At 42.0% G+C, this 18,643-nt stretch overlaps 2 long non-coding RNA genes across 2 annotated transcripts in view; one reads left to right on the forward strand and one right to left on the reverse strand.

The window, feature by feature from the left end:
* Nucleotides 1-18,643, forward strand: part of LOC309525706 — a 131,305-nt gene that overhangs the window by 106,409 nt on the left and 6,253 nt on the right. The window lies entirely within an intron of this gene.
* LOC309525294 lies at nt 1,783-6,813 on the reverse strand. Its single transcript, XR_014216135.1, has 4 exons — nt 6,604-6,813; nt 6,332-6,441; nt 2,888-2,948; nt 1,783-2,790 (listed from the first exon to the last, which is right to left on the reverse strand). It is a non-coding gene; the product is annotated as an uncharacterized lncRNA (long non-coding RNA).

Genomic DNA, 18,643 nt, shown 5'->3' on the forward strand with positions numbered 1-18,643 from the left:
TCTTCCCTGCCTGTCCCAATGGTCATCAGGTACCACTGAACTGCGGTCATGAACACAAAGGCTTTTTTAGAGCAGCCCTCTGCATTTCTCTGCCTCTCCAGAATATGCAATGGTTATGTGGCGCAAGAGACAGAACCTGGCAACGTCATGAACGCACAGATCATTGTTATAGTCAGTTTGAAGATTCCCTTGGAGAGATATCGGAGGCATGAAAGCCGCCAGTATGAACACCATCTCTGGCCATGGCAGCTCATTGCTCTTCTTTTCCACAGAGCTGCATTTGCGACATTTAAATCACAAAGTGGTGTTTATTGCTGCCAGAGACTGAGGGAAACAAGATGAGAAAGAGAGCCTATTCTCTTCATAAAATTGTTAAATTGCCAATTTGTTTCATACTTCTTCTCCTCCTCCCCCCCCTTATTTTGAGCATTGGTATCCTGCTTCGAGTGATCAAATAGGAGCCCACTTGTAACCCAAAGGAAGTGATTTTAGCACAGTTTAAGTACCAACAAATTGTTTATCCCTTGCAAGCCCGGCTGCTTGAGACTAGTATATTTAATGTAGCATCATTCCCACTGTTATCATTCGCATGAAAGAGATGATTATTTATGCAACAAGATGTAACTAGGGAAGCAGTTTTCAGAAATAATCACACCCCAGGGACATTGCAAGGCACAAGGTTCATTACCGTTGAGAGGGGAAGTATATTTTGCTCTGAAAAGGATGAAGCTGGAGTTTAGAATACTGAACTGCAGTTTCAGCTAAGCTGCTCAGTTCACTTAGATTAATCTGTCCCTTTAGACTGCTTACCTCATCAGTCCGTTGGAATTCTCCTGCAGCTCAAGTCATGTTCTTTAACCCCTTACATATACAGTCGCACCTTGGAAGCCGAACGGAATCCATTCCGGAAGTCCGTTCGACTTCCAAAACGTTCTGAAACCAAGGCGTGGCTTCCGATTGGCTGCAGTGTGTGAACAGGGAAATCTCATACTCCTGCCTCCTGTCAGAGATACATCTTGGCTTCCTCTCAAGTGCTGATTGCTTTTCTGACAAGCTTTACATTGGGTACGAGGGTCTCTTTAAATGAAAAGGGGGGGACGGACTAACCAGCATTTCCTGTGTGGCATTCCTAAAAACATTTTCCACAAGTAAGCTTTTTGTTGTTTAGTCGTGTCCGACTCTTCGTGACCCCATGGACCAGAGCATGCCAGGCACTCCTGTCTTCCACTGCCTCCCGCAGTTTGGTCAAACTCATGTTGGTAGCTTCGAGAACACCATCCAACCAACTTGTCCTCTCTCGTCCCCTTCTCCTTGTGCCCTCCATCTTTCCCAACATCAGGGTCTTTTCCAGGGAGTCTTCTCTTCTCATGAGGTGGCCAAAGTATTGGAACCTCAGCTTCACAATCTGTCCTTCCAGTGAGCACTCAGGGCTGATTTCCTTCAGAATGGATATGCTTGATCTTCTTGCAGTCCATGGGACTCTCAAGAGTCTCTTCCAGCACCATAATTCAAAAGCATCAATTCTTCGGCGATCAGCCTTCCTACCTCTCACTTCCATACATCACTACTGGGAAAACCATAGCTTTAACTATACGGACCTTTGTTGGCAAGGTGATGTCTCAGCTTTTTAGGATGCTGTCTAGGTTTGTCATTGCTTTTCTCCCAAGAAGCAGGCGTCTTTTAATTTTGTGACTGCTGTCACCATCTGCAGTGATCATGGGGCCCAAGAAAGTAAAATCTCTCACTGCTTCCATTTCTTCCCCTTCTATTTGCCCAGGAAAACCATAGCTTTAACTATACGGACCTTTTTCGGCAAGGTGAGGTCTCTGCTTTTTAAGATGCTTACTTCAAAGCCAACATGGATAGGATTGCTATACCTGAGAATATATCTACCAAATTTCAAACTTCTGTCAATGGTCAAAATATCATATGCATTTTGTATATGAGCTCCATATGACAATGAATGAGTTGCTCATTGACCCCCAAGTTTATATATTTCTATTATTCTTTTGGACCTGTGCACTACTTAATCATCAAAACCTCTGTTTACATATACTGCCTTTCAAATGAGTTTCAAGGTAGTATACAACAATAAATCCAATTTTGTTAAAAGTTCACAAATATACAACAAAGCAATAACTTTTTTAAAGGTCTGGTAAAGGTTTTCCGTAGCTTAGACCTAGAAAGTTTGGTTTTCTTGTTTTCTAACCTCTTCCCCTCAATATCCTTCTAAGGTCTATAATATTTTTTTACCTAATATTACTGCTGATTCATAGCAGCATTTCCCCCACATGCTTAGTTACAAAGAAAGAAAAGAGAAATATCTGTCTGTTTCTTTTTGAGAAAAATGAAAAGGGCATATAAAATCTTGGCATATAAAAGCATTTAAAAATTGCTCGTTTGAATTAAACATCTAAGAATGGTTGAGATCTAAATTAAGATACCAGCCAGTTATTACAATAAAATCCAATATTCTCATCGTCAATGCATTCAATACTATTATAATATATGATTTTATTGTATGTCTTTGCTTATCATAGCTGTTTTCTCCACAGGGACATGGGTGCTTCACTAGTTTACTGTAAGCAGAATCCAGTATTTTCACACTAATGCAAATTCCACAGGAATTTCCAGAGGACAGGGAAACCTCTCCCCTGAAGCTGAAAACTCCCCCTTGATCTCCCCTTGATATGTACATTGGCCCTGAATCAGGAAATCTTGATTGTGATTTAATCTCACCTTTGCTCAGTACTCACTAGATGATTTTGGGCAATCCCTCCAGCTCCCCATCTGTAGTATGGGGAGAATGACTTGACTTAAGAGGGTCACAAGAAGATAAACTATGCAAAGAGCTTTGACTATTTGAAACTGCAATATAAATGCTTACTTATCATCATCATCTTCATTGGGAGCAGAACAAAGAGGCACATGAACAGCCGTGTGTTCATCTAAAGGGGAGAAAGAGAGAGAGAAAGGGAGAGAAACAGCCTTGTGTCAGTTTATCGAGAGTGTAGCTGAAGCATATAATATGCATTTATGTGCTAAAAGGCCCAGAGCATTTTAGAGTGTCAAACACGTCATACATTTTGGTATAGGCAATTTAATATGTATGTGTCAACACTGATCAGGCAAACATTAAGGTGTGAGAAAAGTGGCATTCATTACATAACGGGCTGTCATAAGGAAAAGGTCACTTTCCCTTCAGTACAGCGCCCAGGATTTTCACGGGATTTTTTAACTGGTGAGCATCCTCTTTCACAGCAATTCTTAGACAATCTTCGACAGCACAATGGTGCACTTTTCTTTCGCATATTAGGGAGACAATTTAAAAACCTTCACCAAGGTATGGAGTGTATTGGGCTGGATCCAGACTTACAGTGCAGTCCGAGCTAGTGGCTTTTTTTCCTTAAAAAATAATGTTTAGGGGTACTCTCATTTTGACTCAAGAAAACCACCATTTTATACAGTGGTATCTCGGGTTACATATGCTTCAGGTTACATACGCTTCAAGTTACAGACTCTGTTAACCCAGAAATAGTGCTTCAGGTTAAGCACTTTGCTTCAAGATGAGAACAGAAATCATGCCCTGGCGGCGCGGCAGCAGCAGGAGGCCCCATTAGCTAAAGTGGTGCTTCAGGTTAAGAACAGTTTCAGGTTAAGTACAGACCTCCGGAACAAGGTCTTCTGGCGGTTCCCTCATTGTGAGAAGTGAGGTTCCCTCATTGCAAGAAGTGAGGTTACAGGGAACCAGGGCCTTCTCGGTAGTGGTGCCCACCCTGTGGACCGCCCTCCCTTCAGATGTGAAGGAAATAAGCAGCTATCTTCTTTTTAAAAGACATCTGAAGGCAGCCCTGTTTAGGGAAATTTTTAAATATTTAATGCTGTATTGTTTTTAACACTTGATTGGAAGCCGCCCAGAGTAGCTGGGGAAACTCAGCCAGATGGGCGGGGTATAAATAAATTATCATCATCATCATCATCATTATTATTATTATTATTATTATTATTAACAAATTAAGTACTTAACCTGAGGTACCACTGTAGTTCAAATCAAGGAAAATAAATACAGTAAATGGGCAAAAGTACAAAGATTCACAAAATGTTTAGGGGTATGCGTACTTCTCGCATCCCCCCCAGAAAAAAAAAAACACTGGTCCTAACTATGACCACTCAGAAGTGAGTCCTATTGAATTCAATGAAGGTTACTCGCAGGTAAGTTGGTTTAAGGTTGCAGACATAATCATTCTTAGAACAGACCCATTGAAATAAATGTGATTCAAGTTGCTCATGATTAACTTTATTGATTTATTTAGAAGAGGTATATTCTGCTTTTCATTTCTGTGATGAATTATGAAAGCAGCTTACAAATAAAACATAGTGCATAAAATACTTTTTTCTTTAAGTAATGCAATAAAATATAATCAGTAACATTATATTATTAAAACCAAATCAGAATTGTGGGGTGGGGAGTGAATAACACACATCCCATTGATTTCCAATCAGTGGTTAAACCTATTGTTTTCAGATATGACCATGAGCAGAAATCACCATTAAAATCAAGCCAAAAGCTCAAGAAGGCAGTTAAGACTTTGAGCTCATACAAAAAAAAAAAAAAATATTGGAAGCACATAGTTTAACAAATGGTTCTGTGGGACTGCACAGCACGGAAAATTTGATCTAGTGAACAAAGAAGGAAATTGCGTCAAAGGCTGACCTATATGTTGGACTGAATAGGAGAGTCCAGAATAATAGGAAATAACCGGGGCAGAAATACTTCATGCAATTGATTGCTGTGACAGTAGAACAAAAGCATATTTTTGGCTGCTCCAGGGGGCTTCTGTGGAACAAACTTTGCTAATGCGCTCTCTCTCGGCAGTTCGAATCCCCGTGATGGGGTGAGCTCCTGTTGCTCTGTCCCAGCTCCTGCCAACCTAGCAGTTCGAAAGCACACCAGTGCAAGTAGATAAATAGGTACCGCGGTGGCGGAAAGGTAAACGGTGTTTTCGTGTTCTCTGCTTTCTGTCATGGTCCTCCATGCACCAGTAGTGGTTTAGTCATGCTGGCCACATGACCCAGAAAGCTGTCTGTGGACAAATGCCGGCTCCCACAGCCTGAAGCGAGACAAGGTCCACACTTCATAGTCGCCTTCAACTGGAGTTAACCGTCCAGGGGTCATTTTCTTTACCTATATTGCCTAGCTAAGGATTACAAGGCAAGGCTGTAGCTTATACTATGATAGCAGGACTATTAGGAAGAGCTGTATAACTGAATTTAAGTCAATTCTTGTTTTAACAGAAAACTTTTAATGAGGGTGAAGGAGGAGAGCGCAAAATATGGTCTGAAGTTCAACATCAAAAAAACGAAGATCATGGCCACTGGGCCCATCACCTCCTGGCAAATAGAAGGGGAAGAAATGGAGGCAGTGAGAGATTTTACTTTCTTGCGCTCCGTGATCACTGCAGATGGTGACAGCAGTCACGAAATTAAAAGACACCTGCTTCTTGGGAAAAAAGCAATGACAAACCTAGACAGCATCTTAAAAAGCTGAGACATCACCATGCCAACAAAGGTCCGTATAGTTAAAGCTCTGGTTTTCCCAGTAGTAATGTATGGAAATGAGAGCTGGACCATAAAGAAGGTTGATCGCCGAAGAATTGATGCTTTTGAATTCTGGTGCTGGAGGAGACTCTTGAGAGTCCCATGGACTGCAAGAAGATCAAACCTATCCATTCTGAAGTAAATCAGCCCTGAGTGCTCACTAGAAGGACAGATTGTGAAGATGAGGCTCCAATACTTTGGCCACCTCATGAGAAGAGAGGACTCCCTGGAAAAGACCCTGATGTTGGGAAAGATGGAGGGCACAAGGAGAAGGGGACGACAGAGGACAAGATGGTTGGACAGTGTTCTCAAAGCTACCAACATGAATTTGACCAAACTGCGGGAGAAGAAGAAGAAGAAGAGTTTGGATTTGATATCCCGCCTTTCACTCCCCTTCAGGAGTCTCAAAGCGGCTAACAATCTCCTTTCCCTTCCTCCCCCACAACAAACACTCTGTGAGGTGAGTGGGGCTGAGAGACTTCACAGAAGTGTGACTGGCCCAAGGTCACCCAGCAGCTGCATGTGGAGGAGCGGAGACTCGAACCCGGTTACCCAGATTACGTGACTACCGCTCTTAACCACTTCCACCACAGTGGAAGACAGGCGTGCCTGGCATGCTCTGGTCCATGGGGTCACGAAGAGTCGGACACAACTAAATGACTAAACAACAGCAACAAATGACACAATCTTCAGACAATATTGCACCGAACGATATGCAAAATGCAGTGTTCACCATCAATGCTTCCAGTGATCACGTGGCAACTGATAGTTTCAGAAATACAATATATTTCCCTTTTTTGGTGGCAGTGGGGGTAGGGGTGTTCTCTTACATGATGGAGATTTCTGAAAAAAATATATATGACCAATTGTATTCAGTTCCGCAAGACAGAGTCTAATCAACAATTGTTCGAAAAACACTTCAGTTTGGCCCATGCTCAAAGGATGTAAAATGACAGAAAATAGGAGAGAAGATTCAGAGAGAAGATTTGCAAAATATGTCCTTACAGTAAGAAATGGAATTGTGGCTATAAACAGATCGATATCAAGCAGTGCAATGAGAGTTCCAGAGATGTGGTTTAACATCTGATGTAACAACTACAGGGTACCAAATGGAATTCTCAGAAGAATCCAACATCACACGTTCCACGTCTACTATTCCTGCTCCTCAGAATGAGCTCAGTGGCAAAGTTAATAGCAATATCATTTCACAAATGAAAGGGCCATGTGAAACCAATTACAGTGTAGGCCAGATAATGACAGGTGCCGGTGGGTGGGGACCACATGAAAAACCCAACAGAATTTGCCAGTACTTTAGGAGATAGTGAGTTACCTCTGCATAAAATCACATCAAAAAGAGCAATTGTGGGTGGTGATAGCATTAAGGAATATTCAGTCCCCAAACGGAGCTTGATTACAAGTTTTGAACACTTTCAAGAACAGACTGGATCTCAAGGTTATTGCAGGAGAAGCTACTGGAAATCTTGTAGGACTTGCGAAAACAGAATCCTCTTCAGAGTTTTCTTTTCCTTTCAGTTGCAATGAAGGCAATTTCCAACACAACTAGCCTTTGTTATGACCATGAACAAACAGTAAATGAACCCATAATAACTGAAAATTATACTTACCCATGGATAAGTATGAAGACATATTATTATGCCCAAAGTTAGATCTTTTGGACAGAAATTCAGAGTAAGATACCTTGAGGCTACAATCCTGTTCAGCTCAATGGGACTTCTAAGTAGACAGATATAGGATTGTACCATGAATGGTTTTAAAATGTAGGAGTGAGGTAAAAGGAGCATATCCTTCAAATGTGGTCCTCAAATAAGTTTGAAATTCAAAATGATTCAACCAATTACGAACCACAATTACGAACCACAATTACGAACCTCTGTACCCATCCTAAGCCTCGCTTCATAAGACTTTCTTCCTCGATCCTGACACTCCACACGGCTATAGTTATGAGCCTCACGCCACTGTCAGGATCTGATGCAGGAGGAGGAAGAAAAGGGAAGGGCGCTGAACCTGGGTTGGAGTGAAGAATCTCCTATTTCCATCCCAACTTGGGCTGCTTCAGAAGAGAGAGCAGAGATGCCATTTTCCCCAGCACAACTTTCCTTTCGATCATGGAGTCTTAGTGGGGTCTAGAAAGGGCTTGGAGCAGCTTGGTGGGTGTGGTGGTGTCAGAACCAGAGATAGCAGTGATAGAACTGGAGTCTGAAAAAGAGGGTGGAGCCTAGAACCAGATGTTGCCTTTGCAGATGGGAGCAACCTACCCTCTCTGAATGGAACGCACACTTGCAATCTTGATATTCCCACAAGGCGATCAAGTTTTGTGAGTGAGTATGCCATGTCTTGTCTTTAAAAGCTTGGCAGGTAGGGAGTGAAAACTTGTTGGAGCACTTTGGTTGCTTCTGTCCAGTTCTGAAGTTCTTGCCTTGCTCCTTAACTGTAACTCCTGAGCCCTGTGTTGGCTGCTGAGCCTGGACCACGACTTGCCTGAATAAAGATCTCTTTCTTACTTACAAGTAAGAGCCTCTGCTTGCATGTTTTGGGGTAGGAGCCAGGGCAGCTATCATCTGACTCCTTTCCTCTTTAGGAACTGTTGAAATTTATTTGGCATTTGCATGCTGACACTCTTCTCACTGGAGGCTTGCCAGTGATCTGTGAGGCCGCCGCTTCAGCTTGTCAGTTTTACAGGAGAGATTCAGAAGAGATGAACACATCAAAGGCTGAGCTCTGGCACTGCCAGCCCCACGTTTCATTATTTTTGGTCACAGATGATTCATATCTTCTTGTAAGGACATCAGCTTAAAAAGAAGAAGACACGATACAGGCATGTGTAGGATTCCAGAGAAAATACACAGATTGCCTCTCATCGTGTAATGATCACAAAACCTTATTGCTTTATATTATGAATAGTTCAGAATTCAGGGTCTTGTAGTATTTAATTTAAGGATTCCCCTTCCTCCCCAGCCCATTTTTAGCTGGGCTCAAACTTCTCTGAGTTTTGGGTTCAATTGGTAATTGGCATGCCAATCTTTCCCAACCACTCTCATCCGTATGAAGAGGGCAGGAGTTGGTGGAACTGGCTACTGTATCTGGTAATGTTGAGAGCCTAAAATGTCCCATCCTTGCTCAGGGAGGGATAGAAATTGTAGCTACACACACACACACACACAGAGTCCCGTGGCCCAGGAGACACTGGAAACTACAATTCCCACCTATCTCAGGAGCAATGGACGCTCCAGACAGCACATACAATTGTCCATGCCTTAGAACAAGGCCGCAAAGGCATCGGAAATCACAAGTCTGATCTCTCTGCTGCTAGTTTCCTCCTTCACAAGAAAATGTCTGCTTGGGGAAAGGGAGGTCTCCAGGCCAGGTGGGCAACGATCACCTCCCAGGGACAACCACACTCTGAGCTGTCTCAGATAACTCTTGAAAATATAACAACTTTTTGAAAAACAGAGTTCTCTAAGGGAACAGAAATGTTATTGCTGGCTGGGACCTTACAGTGTTTGTGTGACTGCTCTCTCTGCAATATCTGTATATATGCAAATAAATAAGAGTAGGGTTTTTCAGAGCAATCGAACCCTCCTTTGTCCAGGGTGGTGTGGGGATGAATGGAGCAGAGATATCCATCCAATCACTCCTGATGGCTGCTGATGGTCTCCTGCCAGCTCCCACCTGTGGGAAGATGGCACTGTCACCTGTTCTTTCCACTTGCCAGATGTGTGGGTGGGTGGAAGCGCCAACAGTGGTATGCTCATTGTCAGGAACCAGCAGAAGGTATTGGAACAGGGTGTTCTGAAAATGGAATAATAATTGGCACAAAATTGGAAGCAAGAAGAATTACCAATGAAAGAAAAATGGCGGATGAAATTGATGGACTATGCAGAACTGGATAAATTAATGGGAAGGGTTCGGAATCTGCGGAACCAGAGATTCTTAGAAGACTGGAGTAAATATACAAACTATTTCAAAAGTAATTGTAATGAACAGATTACGCTAGTAGGATTGCAAGAAGTTTTGTAAGGATGATTATTTGAAATATTGCAAGAAAGACTATGAGGAGAATTATTAGTTAATGATAAGTAAGAGTAATAGAGAAATTAAGAAATGCAGGATAAGTCATAAAGAACGGAAAATCATCAGAGGTGTTGATGGAAGTCTAAAATATTGTATAAGATAAGAAGTTATGTTATATGATTGTTGGAAATAATATGTTAAAAAACTAATAAAAATGTATACTAATAAAAATGTATAAAAAGAAAAGGGAATAATAATAATTATTATTATTATTATTATTATTATTATTATTATTATTATTATTATTATTTGTACTCTGTCCTACGGCTTCACAACAAAACATTGAACATTAAAAGCTTCCCGAAACAGGGCTCCCTTCCGGTGTCTATGAGAAGGACTGAGGTGGGTTGGAATCCAACAGATCGTGAGGTGGCCCTGATGTTGTGAGAAGACACCATTGGGCTGGTTGTAGGCTGGATCACTGCACCGTCTCCAGAATGACAGAATAATCTGCCAGTCCCCTCTACCTTCCACCTGCAGCAGGGATGTGGACATGGTGGTACCCTTCCCCCCCCCAACTCTATTCAGCCCTGCCGGGGTTAGGATAACAAATCTACAGTGTTTTTTCTCCTCCAAAGGAAACTGACTAGTAAGGGTTGCCCCATGTTTCTACTACCCAGGAAACAATCATATCCACAGCCTCATTTGCAAGATTGTCACAAGAGCGCCTGGACTAAAATTGTCTATCAGAAACTTCACTCTTGTGGTTTATCACCACAACAGCTACTCACTTTGGGTTCTAGTCAAGCAAACAGTCTAATTTGTCAGAGCCTAAATGATATCAAGCGTCAGAACGACTTGGCCACAAGAAGGAAATTTTGCCCATGGTATGCCTATTTTCCACCTACCCATTTTGACTCTCTGGAACCCTACCTGCATAACCTAGCAATTCTAAAATATAGATGCGCTTTTACTCTTGCAAGATGGACTGAATTGCCCTCGGCTGCACTTGAGGGACGATTCCAACAGATTCCACACAAAAAATGCTTATGTCCCTGTGGAAATGGCAGTACTGAATTGGTGGTGCATGCCCTTCTGGCTTGCACTCTTTATAAAGACTTGAGGAATGAGGTTATCATCCCTCCTTTATTGTCCATTCCAGGTCACTCAACCACTGCCACAGTGTCCTTTCTCTTGGCAGATCAAGATGAGCAGGTGACAGCAAAGGTTGCCAGGTTTTTAGCTGGGGCAATCAGAATAATATTCCACTATTTGACTATTGATCCAAAACCCTATAATGTGTTTTATACAATTGACTTTTTATTTCTATTCTTTGTCTGTCCTATTGTTGTTTCGTTGCTATGGCCGATGGCTGACGCAAATAAAGATTCATTCATTCATTCCACATCCTCATTTGTAGCTGCAGTGCAATGTGGGGAGGACATTCAAGTACACTATGGAGGAGTCACTCAAATTTTCTTATACACCTTTTCCTGCATAAGCTATTTAAGGTTATCTTCCTCATAAGGAAAACCCTGGTGATTCCATTAACAAATAAGGATCAGGGAGTCCTTCCCTATAGAATTCAAGAATAGCAAAAAACAAACCATCACCATTTCCAAGCCCAGCTGCCAGGCTCTCTGCTTCCACATAACTCTCCCTAAATAACTGGAGCAGAAAAATAACCCTGCAGCACTCTCCAGGGTAAAGGCAGATAAGCAAACTGCAGAGAAGGGCAGAGATGTGATTGCTTCCATTTTGATAAAACTTATTGCTTCCCGTCTTCTATTAATATAGCAGCACCTTGCTAGTCCAACGGCAAGGGCTTTAGAGTTGGGGGGAAATGTTCTGACATCCTGAGTTGCAAAAGCATGGGGACGTACGAAAGTAAACACGTGTCTCCTACGGATGCTTAAATCCGTTGTTATGCTCCAAATCTTGTGCCAAGTTTGATGTGTTAAAAATAGCAACTCAGGGATAGGCAACTCCAGCTCCCATCAGCGCCAGCTAACAACATCTGGAGGGCACACAATTGGCTGCAGCCTTCTGAACTGAAAGCTCTGGAGTTGTTAAGGTATTGTGGAATTTGCTGGTGATAGACACTATATTCCCCAGGATGGGGAAGGGCACTTTTAAGGGCAAAATTAAGGATGGAATTTTCCATATGGCCAATCAGAGTCTAGGGGTTGGGCTTAGTGCAGGCATAGGCAAACATGGCCCTCCAGATGTTTTGGACTACAACTCCCACGATCCCTAGCTAACAGGACCAGTGGTCAGGGATGATGGGAATTGTAGTCCCAAAACATCTGGAGGGCCGAGTTTGAGGAAGCCTGGCTTAGTGTCACTTGCAGATATAGGACCAACCAGTGGGGAAGTTGACTTCTAAAATGGCTCTCCCAAACTGTAAATAATAATAATAATAATAATAATAATAATAATAATAATAATAATAATAATTTGTAGCCCACCACTCTGGGAAGTTTCCAACCTATATAAAAACATAATAAAACATTAAGCATTATAAAGCTTCCCTATACAAGGCTGCCTTCAGATGTCTTCTAAAGTTTATATAGGTACTCATCTCCTTGACATCTGATGGGAGGGCATTCCACAGGATGGGGGCCACTACCGAGAAGGCCCTTTGCCTGCTTCCCTGTGGTTTCACTTCTCACAGTGAGGGAACCGCCAGAAGGCTCTCAGAGCTGGACCTCAGTATCCAGACTGAATGATGGGGGTGGAGACGCTCCTTCAGATAAACAGGGCCAAGGCCATTTAGGGCTTTAAAGCTCAGCACCAACACTTTGAATTGTGCTCAGAAACGTACTGTAATTACTAAAAGGCACATCATATCGCCGAGACATATGTCTCCCCCAATTATCACTACTTAATGGTGATAATTTATCAGATGCATAGACTGTGGAATACATTTGCAGGGCATAGGGTGGCATGGTGCCCTTTAGATATTGCTGGAGAGTGACTCCCATCATCTCTGACCACCGGCCATGCTGGCTGGAACTGATGTGAGTGACAGTCCAAAAACATCTGGAGGACAGCATATTCTAAGTGAATGTTGGGTTGGAAGTACACCCCATAGAGCCATGAGGTCTGCTTCTCCCTCTTTTCACTGATTAAGGGAACCCCCTAGAAATTCTTATGTAAGGGTCTCAGAAATTGTAGACCTGTCCCAGACACAGATGCTTGAATGATAAACTGGAAGTGTGAGCCAATAGAGAATAAACTGCTTTTAAGTTTCCCTGACTCATTGGGAGATAGGCTTAAGCAGTGGGACTGAAATCAATGGGACTGCAAAATGTCACCAGGGTTGGATCATGTCCCAACAATTCAGGAAATCAATCTACTATCTCTTCCACTGACTTGTCAAGTTACTGAAGCCCAGCTGTTTTGCATGCACTGGATAGCATTTGTTGCAAATGCAGAATTCCCTGGGATTTTTCCAACACGGGGTCAAATTCATGTGTGTAAAATGAGGCTTAGATTTATCAGTGTGGCTGTGAGAGGCCCTGCCAGCTAAGCAAACAAACAAATCTGCTCCGAACCAGAATCCAAGCATTGCTCAGCAAAGATTGAATCACTACTTTTTTGACAGCAGTGATAGATTAATACCAGAGAAGGTTTAATAAAGAAATAATGTCAACATCGGCTATATAATATGCTTTCTACATTGCTGGGAAATCACCCGACACTTGGGCGGCACAGGAAAGCATATACTGTATCCCTTTTTCCTTATTTCTCCCAACTGCACACGGTTGATTACTCTGCTTACGTGTGTTATTACTGCATACTAGGAAATTCAGTTCACAGCAAGACGAACGCCTGTCTCTCCAGATTTCCTGAATCACCTCCTTTGAACATAGCAGGTTTCTCCTCCGACACTGACCCAAATGTAATTGATTGACTACGTGGCCAAGTTACCCGAGTAAGGTAACAACTAATAATGCCCTGCCAGATGTAAAGGAGCAATTTTTTGGATCAACCTTGCACTCGGTGCAACCCCACTGAAACCAATTAGGTTTCATAGCACATCGCTGAGGGCACCATTTTTTTAGAGCCACTTAGAAGTTTGAAACTAACTTATTCTTTTTTTAAAAAAGAAAACCGCAAAGCATGAAACAAGTGCTTATTCATTCATTACAATATTTTGTCCATGTAGCAGAAACCTTTGCATGCAGTGGGCACATATATGAGAAATGTAAGTCAAATTCATTTTGGGAAAGCTGGGAAGGATATGCAGAAAGGCATTTAGGAAGGTCTGTAGAAATGGTGACCCAACATTGTGCATAACCATATAACCCCTTATTCTCCTTTCTCCTTCTTTCTCTCTGGCTGGATGCAGAAAGCACTCGATTCTATTTCTGTGACTTTTCCTTGGTGGATAATTTGTGTCTTTTATGCGATCATTCTCATGGCACAAATGCCACTTCTGGAAATCTAGTGGACTGCAGAGGATGTTCCAGCAGAGTTCTCCTTACTGCATTTGTCTTCAGCAGGACTGGCCAAAAATTGGGGCAAAAGGGCATTAAAGAATACTGAGAGAATGAGAAATTCGGCGGGGAAACTGTCAAGGAAGCAGGAAGGCCTTGTGAAATGAGGAAATGTGATTGTGAGATGATGACTTCAGAAACAGCTAACAAACTAACAGGGCTCCCAAGTAAGGAAACGCTTTAAAATTAATCCATAAACTAATGCGCAGCCGAAATGACATAGAACGAGTTTATACAAAGGCTATGAATTTGTGCATTTGGGGTCTACCTTCATGACAGATAGGTCAGGGCACACTGTTCTTAATTAAGAATAAAACTGCTTTTTTGCCAATTCTCATCTGGCTTATTGACCTCCGCCTGACAAAGCAAACTCATGGATGAATTCACATAACAATGTGCAAGCTACTGGCTACATTGTCTAAATGGACAATACGTCGACTTTCTGAACAGGTTAGCTATTGTGCAGTACCTGTGGCTTGCAGATGGATTTAAATCAGTCCATGTTTTTTTGCATTTCAGCAGTCTAAGCTCCTATGCCACAGTCATACATGATACCTGAAGCAATAATGTTGCTGTCAGAGATGGGAAAGGCACACACACACTTCTTAGTTTCTCTTCTATTTGTCCTTCCACCAAACCAGTCACTCACTCCTATGTCTCCAGTACTGCCTCCTTCCACTTAATTTATCTTCATGACCCTATTCACTCAGAGCTATAAACTTCCTTCTCCTTCTGCTGCAGGTGCATTCCTCTTTCCTTCTTCTTTCTAACTTTTCTCCGTTTCACCCTTAAAAAAGGAAGAAACTTAGTGCTAAAGCAAAACCCTTTACTCAATTATTCCCTCATACCATCTTATCTCTTTTCCTGCTTCCCTTTTAAACTTTGTGCAGATACATGCCCTCAAATCTTGGTTTTATCTCCGAGCTAAGCCCAAGACAGCTCTTCTTCATGATGAACGCTTCTTTCTCTAGCAGATATTGTGAATCATTGTCTCTGAAGCTGGCACTTCTCTAAAGGCCTATTTTGAGACACCTTTGTTTATTTTTAATACACCTTCCTTGGTGACCTCACCTGTTACTCTGTCTAGTCACATGATTGATGCATCTGTCTTTAGCCCCTGAATCTCTCTCACTGTTCTGATTTTCCTTCCTTCCTTCCTTCCTTCCTTCCTTCCTTCCTTCCTTCCTTCCTTCCTTCGAAAAGAAAAATTCCCTCCAATTAATAATAATAATAATAATAATAATAATAATAATAATAATAATAATAATTTTTATTTATACCCTGCCCTCCCCAGCCAAGGCCGGGCTCAGGGCACCCTAACAATAATAAAAACAAGTTGAATGAATACAACTTAAAAACAAGATTAAAATACAACAATTAAAATATTGAAACATTAAAATATTAAAATGCAGCCTCATCACAGGAGGAGAAAGGAAAAAGAAAGAGGGGGAGGGAATCAAATTGGCTCCAAGCCAAAGGCCAGGCGGAACAACTCTGTCTTACAGGCCCTGCGGAAAGAAATCAGATCCTGCAGGGCCCTGGTCTCATGAGGCAGAGCGTTCCACCAGGCTGGAGCCAGAGTTGAAAAGGCCCTGGCTCTGGTTGAAGCTAATCTAACTTCCTTAGGGTAATAATAAGCAAAGACTATTCGGTGTTATGTTGGAGGGGATGCCAGGAAACAGGGAATTATGTTCACATGTGATGGAGGTGTAAATATGTACATTTTTTCTGGCAAAGGGTATTTAAAGAGATAACAGAAATCACTGGGTTAAAGCTGGCCAAAAGTTCAGAGGTAGCATTATTATCAATTTACGATGGGGTGGAATGTTCACATTTCTGCAGCAATTTACAATAAATCACCGTGAAAATTCTCCAGCATTTTGATGCAAATTTCATTTGCAATTCTGTATGCAGTCTTGACCATTCTTGCAAGCAACTTTCCTTAATGTAATACATTTCAGTATGTCATTTCCACTAATTTATTTATTTTTATCCCCCTCACCAACATACGAATTTTGGTACACATTGTTGGAGAATGGAATCACAAAATTCGGGTAAGTGCGAATTTTGAAGGAAGGCTGTGTACCAGTTCACTTTTTGTTACAGAATGTGCAGATAAATTAAGCTTTACCCTGGAGCTGAATAGAATTTCTCCCCCATCATTTGTCTTGACCTTGGTATCCCTCCATTTCTATGAGCTTCAGAGATTTTCCTTACAAACATGAGCTCACATTAGTAGCTGGGCTTCCCTACAGTTTTGATCCTAACCATGGCTATTGAGAAGTAAGTCCCATTGATCTCAGTTGGGCTTACTCTCAGGAAAATGGGGTTGGGAATTCCTCTTTTTTATATAAATTTATTTATTTGGTTTTTCAGATTAAAATTTTACGGTCACATATCAAACATACAACATAAAAACAAGATTCCAAGGAATCCCTTGGACTCCTATTTTTAATCATTTCCTCCTGCATTTTTTATGATAATCCAAATCTTTTGCATCTCCATTGTATCCAAAATTCAGCATTAAGCTACAAGTGATATTCCAGTCCTACTAATGATTTTAACTGCTTATAATGGTTTTGAAGATAGGTTATAAATTTTCCCCATTCCCCTGGTCCTGTATACCTGAAGGAGCATCTCCACCCCCATCATTCAGCCCGGACACTGAGGTCCAGCATTGAGGGCCTTCTGGGGGTTCCCTCACTGCGAGAAGTGAGGTTACAGGGCACCAGGCTGAGGGCCTTCTTGGTAGTGGTGCCCGCCCTGTGGAATGCCCTCCCATCAGATGGCAAGGCAATAAGCAACTATCTTACTTCTGAAGGCAGCCCTGTTTAGGGAAGTTTTTAATGTTTAATGCTGTATTGTGTTTTTAATATCTGGTTGGGAGCCACCCAGAGTGGCTGGGGAAACCCAGCCAGATGGGTGGGGTATAAATAATAAATTTTGATTATTATATTATTAAAATTTTGAACTTCCCGATTTCTGACTCTTCCGGTCATTTTAGCCATTTCGGCATAATCCATCAACTTGATCTGCCATTCTTCTCTGGTAGGGGCTTTATCTTCTTTCCATCACTGGGCCAATAACATCTGCACAGCTGTGGTCACATGCATAACTAGTCTTTTCTGCTCCCTAGGGATTTAAATCATACACCTTTGAAGCTTAAAATGGATTTGGTTGCTGGGGAAAACAAACTTGCATACACTTCTTGGAAGAAATAGACTTTAGGATGGGGACAAAATCTCTTCAACATGTTGATGTTATTATGGCTTTGTGATGGGAGTCACCATTTTCTTTAGACAGTGCCATTTACTGCTAAGTAAACATAAAGGATTAAAACAAAAACCCAGCAGCTTTGATAGATTTCCCCCCATCTAATGGCTATCCATCACGTTCATCTGCAACTAAGCCAACTGGCATGCGAATTGTACTGCATACAGATTAGTGTCCTTGTCCGTATACACGTAGCTATTTATATCCAAAAGCAGGTGTATTATTAATTATATATTTGCTGGTAACCAGCCAGCAGTGTGTGCTCGTATGAATGTTGCTCTCTCACAGAAGTCCACTATTCTTATGTGTTCTTCTCTATTCACTCTAATCCTCCAAGGTCCAAGATAGAATAATTGAAAATCTGGAAAGACTCCCAGAGTGAGGCTAAAGAAAATCAAGTATTCTGCACAGGGTTCATTGCAAGGTATATTTCAGCCTGTCACAAGAATATTGTTCGTAGTAGAGAAGAGGCAAAATAGCTGCTGTACTTTCAGAACATAAGGAAGAGCCCTGTGTTAACTTATCAAGGCTTCATTACACACAAATTTGACCAGTTTCAAGCAAGGAGGATCTGTGTGTGCGTATGTGATACAAACATCCATGCATGTCTCTCCTGCAATGCTCATCTGGGCAGCACTCAAATGAGTGGATGTGTCTGTTGATGTAACTGGAGCCACATGGTGCACTCTGCAAATGCAACCAGCTACAGCACTATCATCATTTCCCACCATTTTTTTCAGGAACTGGAAAGCTATGGCCCTCCAGATGTTGTTGCACTCCAGCTTCCACTGGCTCCATTTGGTATAGTCAGTGATGGGAATTGTAGTCTGGCGATATCTGGAGAGTCAGAGGCTCCGATCACTCATTTAGTTGCAAGCCTAACCTTCATTTAGCACAATTGTGACATGTGGTTCCTGAAGGAGCGTCTCCACCCCCATCGTTCAACCTGCACACTGAAGTCCAGCTCCAAGGGCCTTCTGGTGGTTCCCTCACTGCGAGAAGTGAAGTTACAGGGAACCAGGCAGAGAGCCTTCTTGGTAGTGGCGCCTTCCCTATGGAATGCCCTCCCATCAGCTGTCAAGGAAATAAACAACTATCCTAATTTTAGAAGACATCTGAAGGCAGCCCTGTTTAGGGAAGCTTTTAATGTTTAATGGACCATTGTATTTTAATATTTTGTTGGAAGCTGCCCAGAGTGGCTGGGGAAACGCAGCCAGATGGGTGGGTGAGGTATAAAT

This window comes from Podarcis vaucheri, assembly GCF_965113315.1.
Source record: "Podarcis vaucheri genome assembly, chromosome: 1".
NCBI lineage: Eukaryota > Metazoa > Chordata > Lepidosauria > Squamata > Lacertidae > Podarcis > Podarcis vaucheri.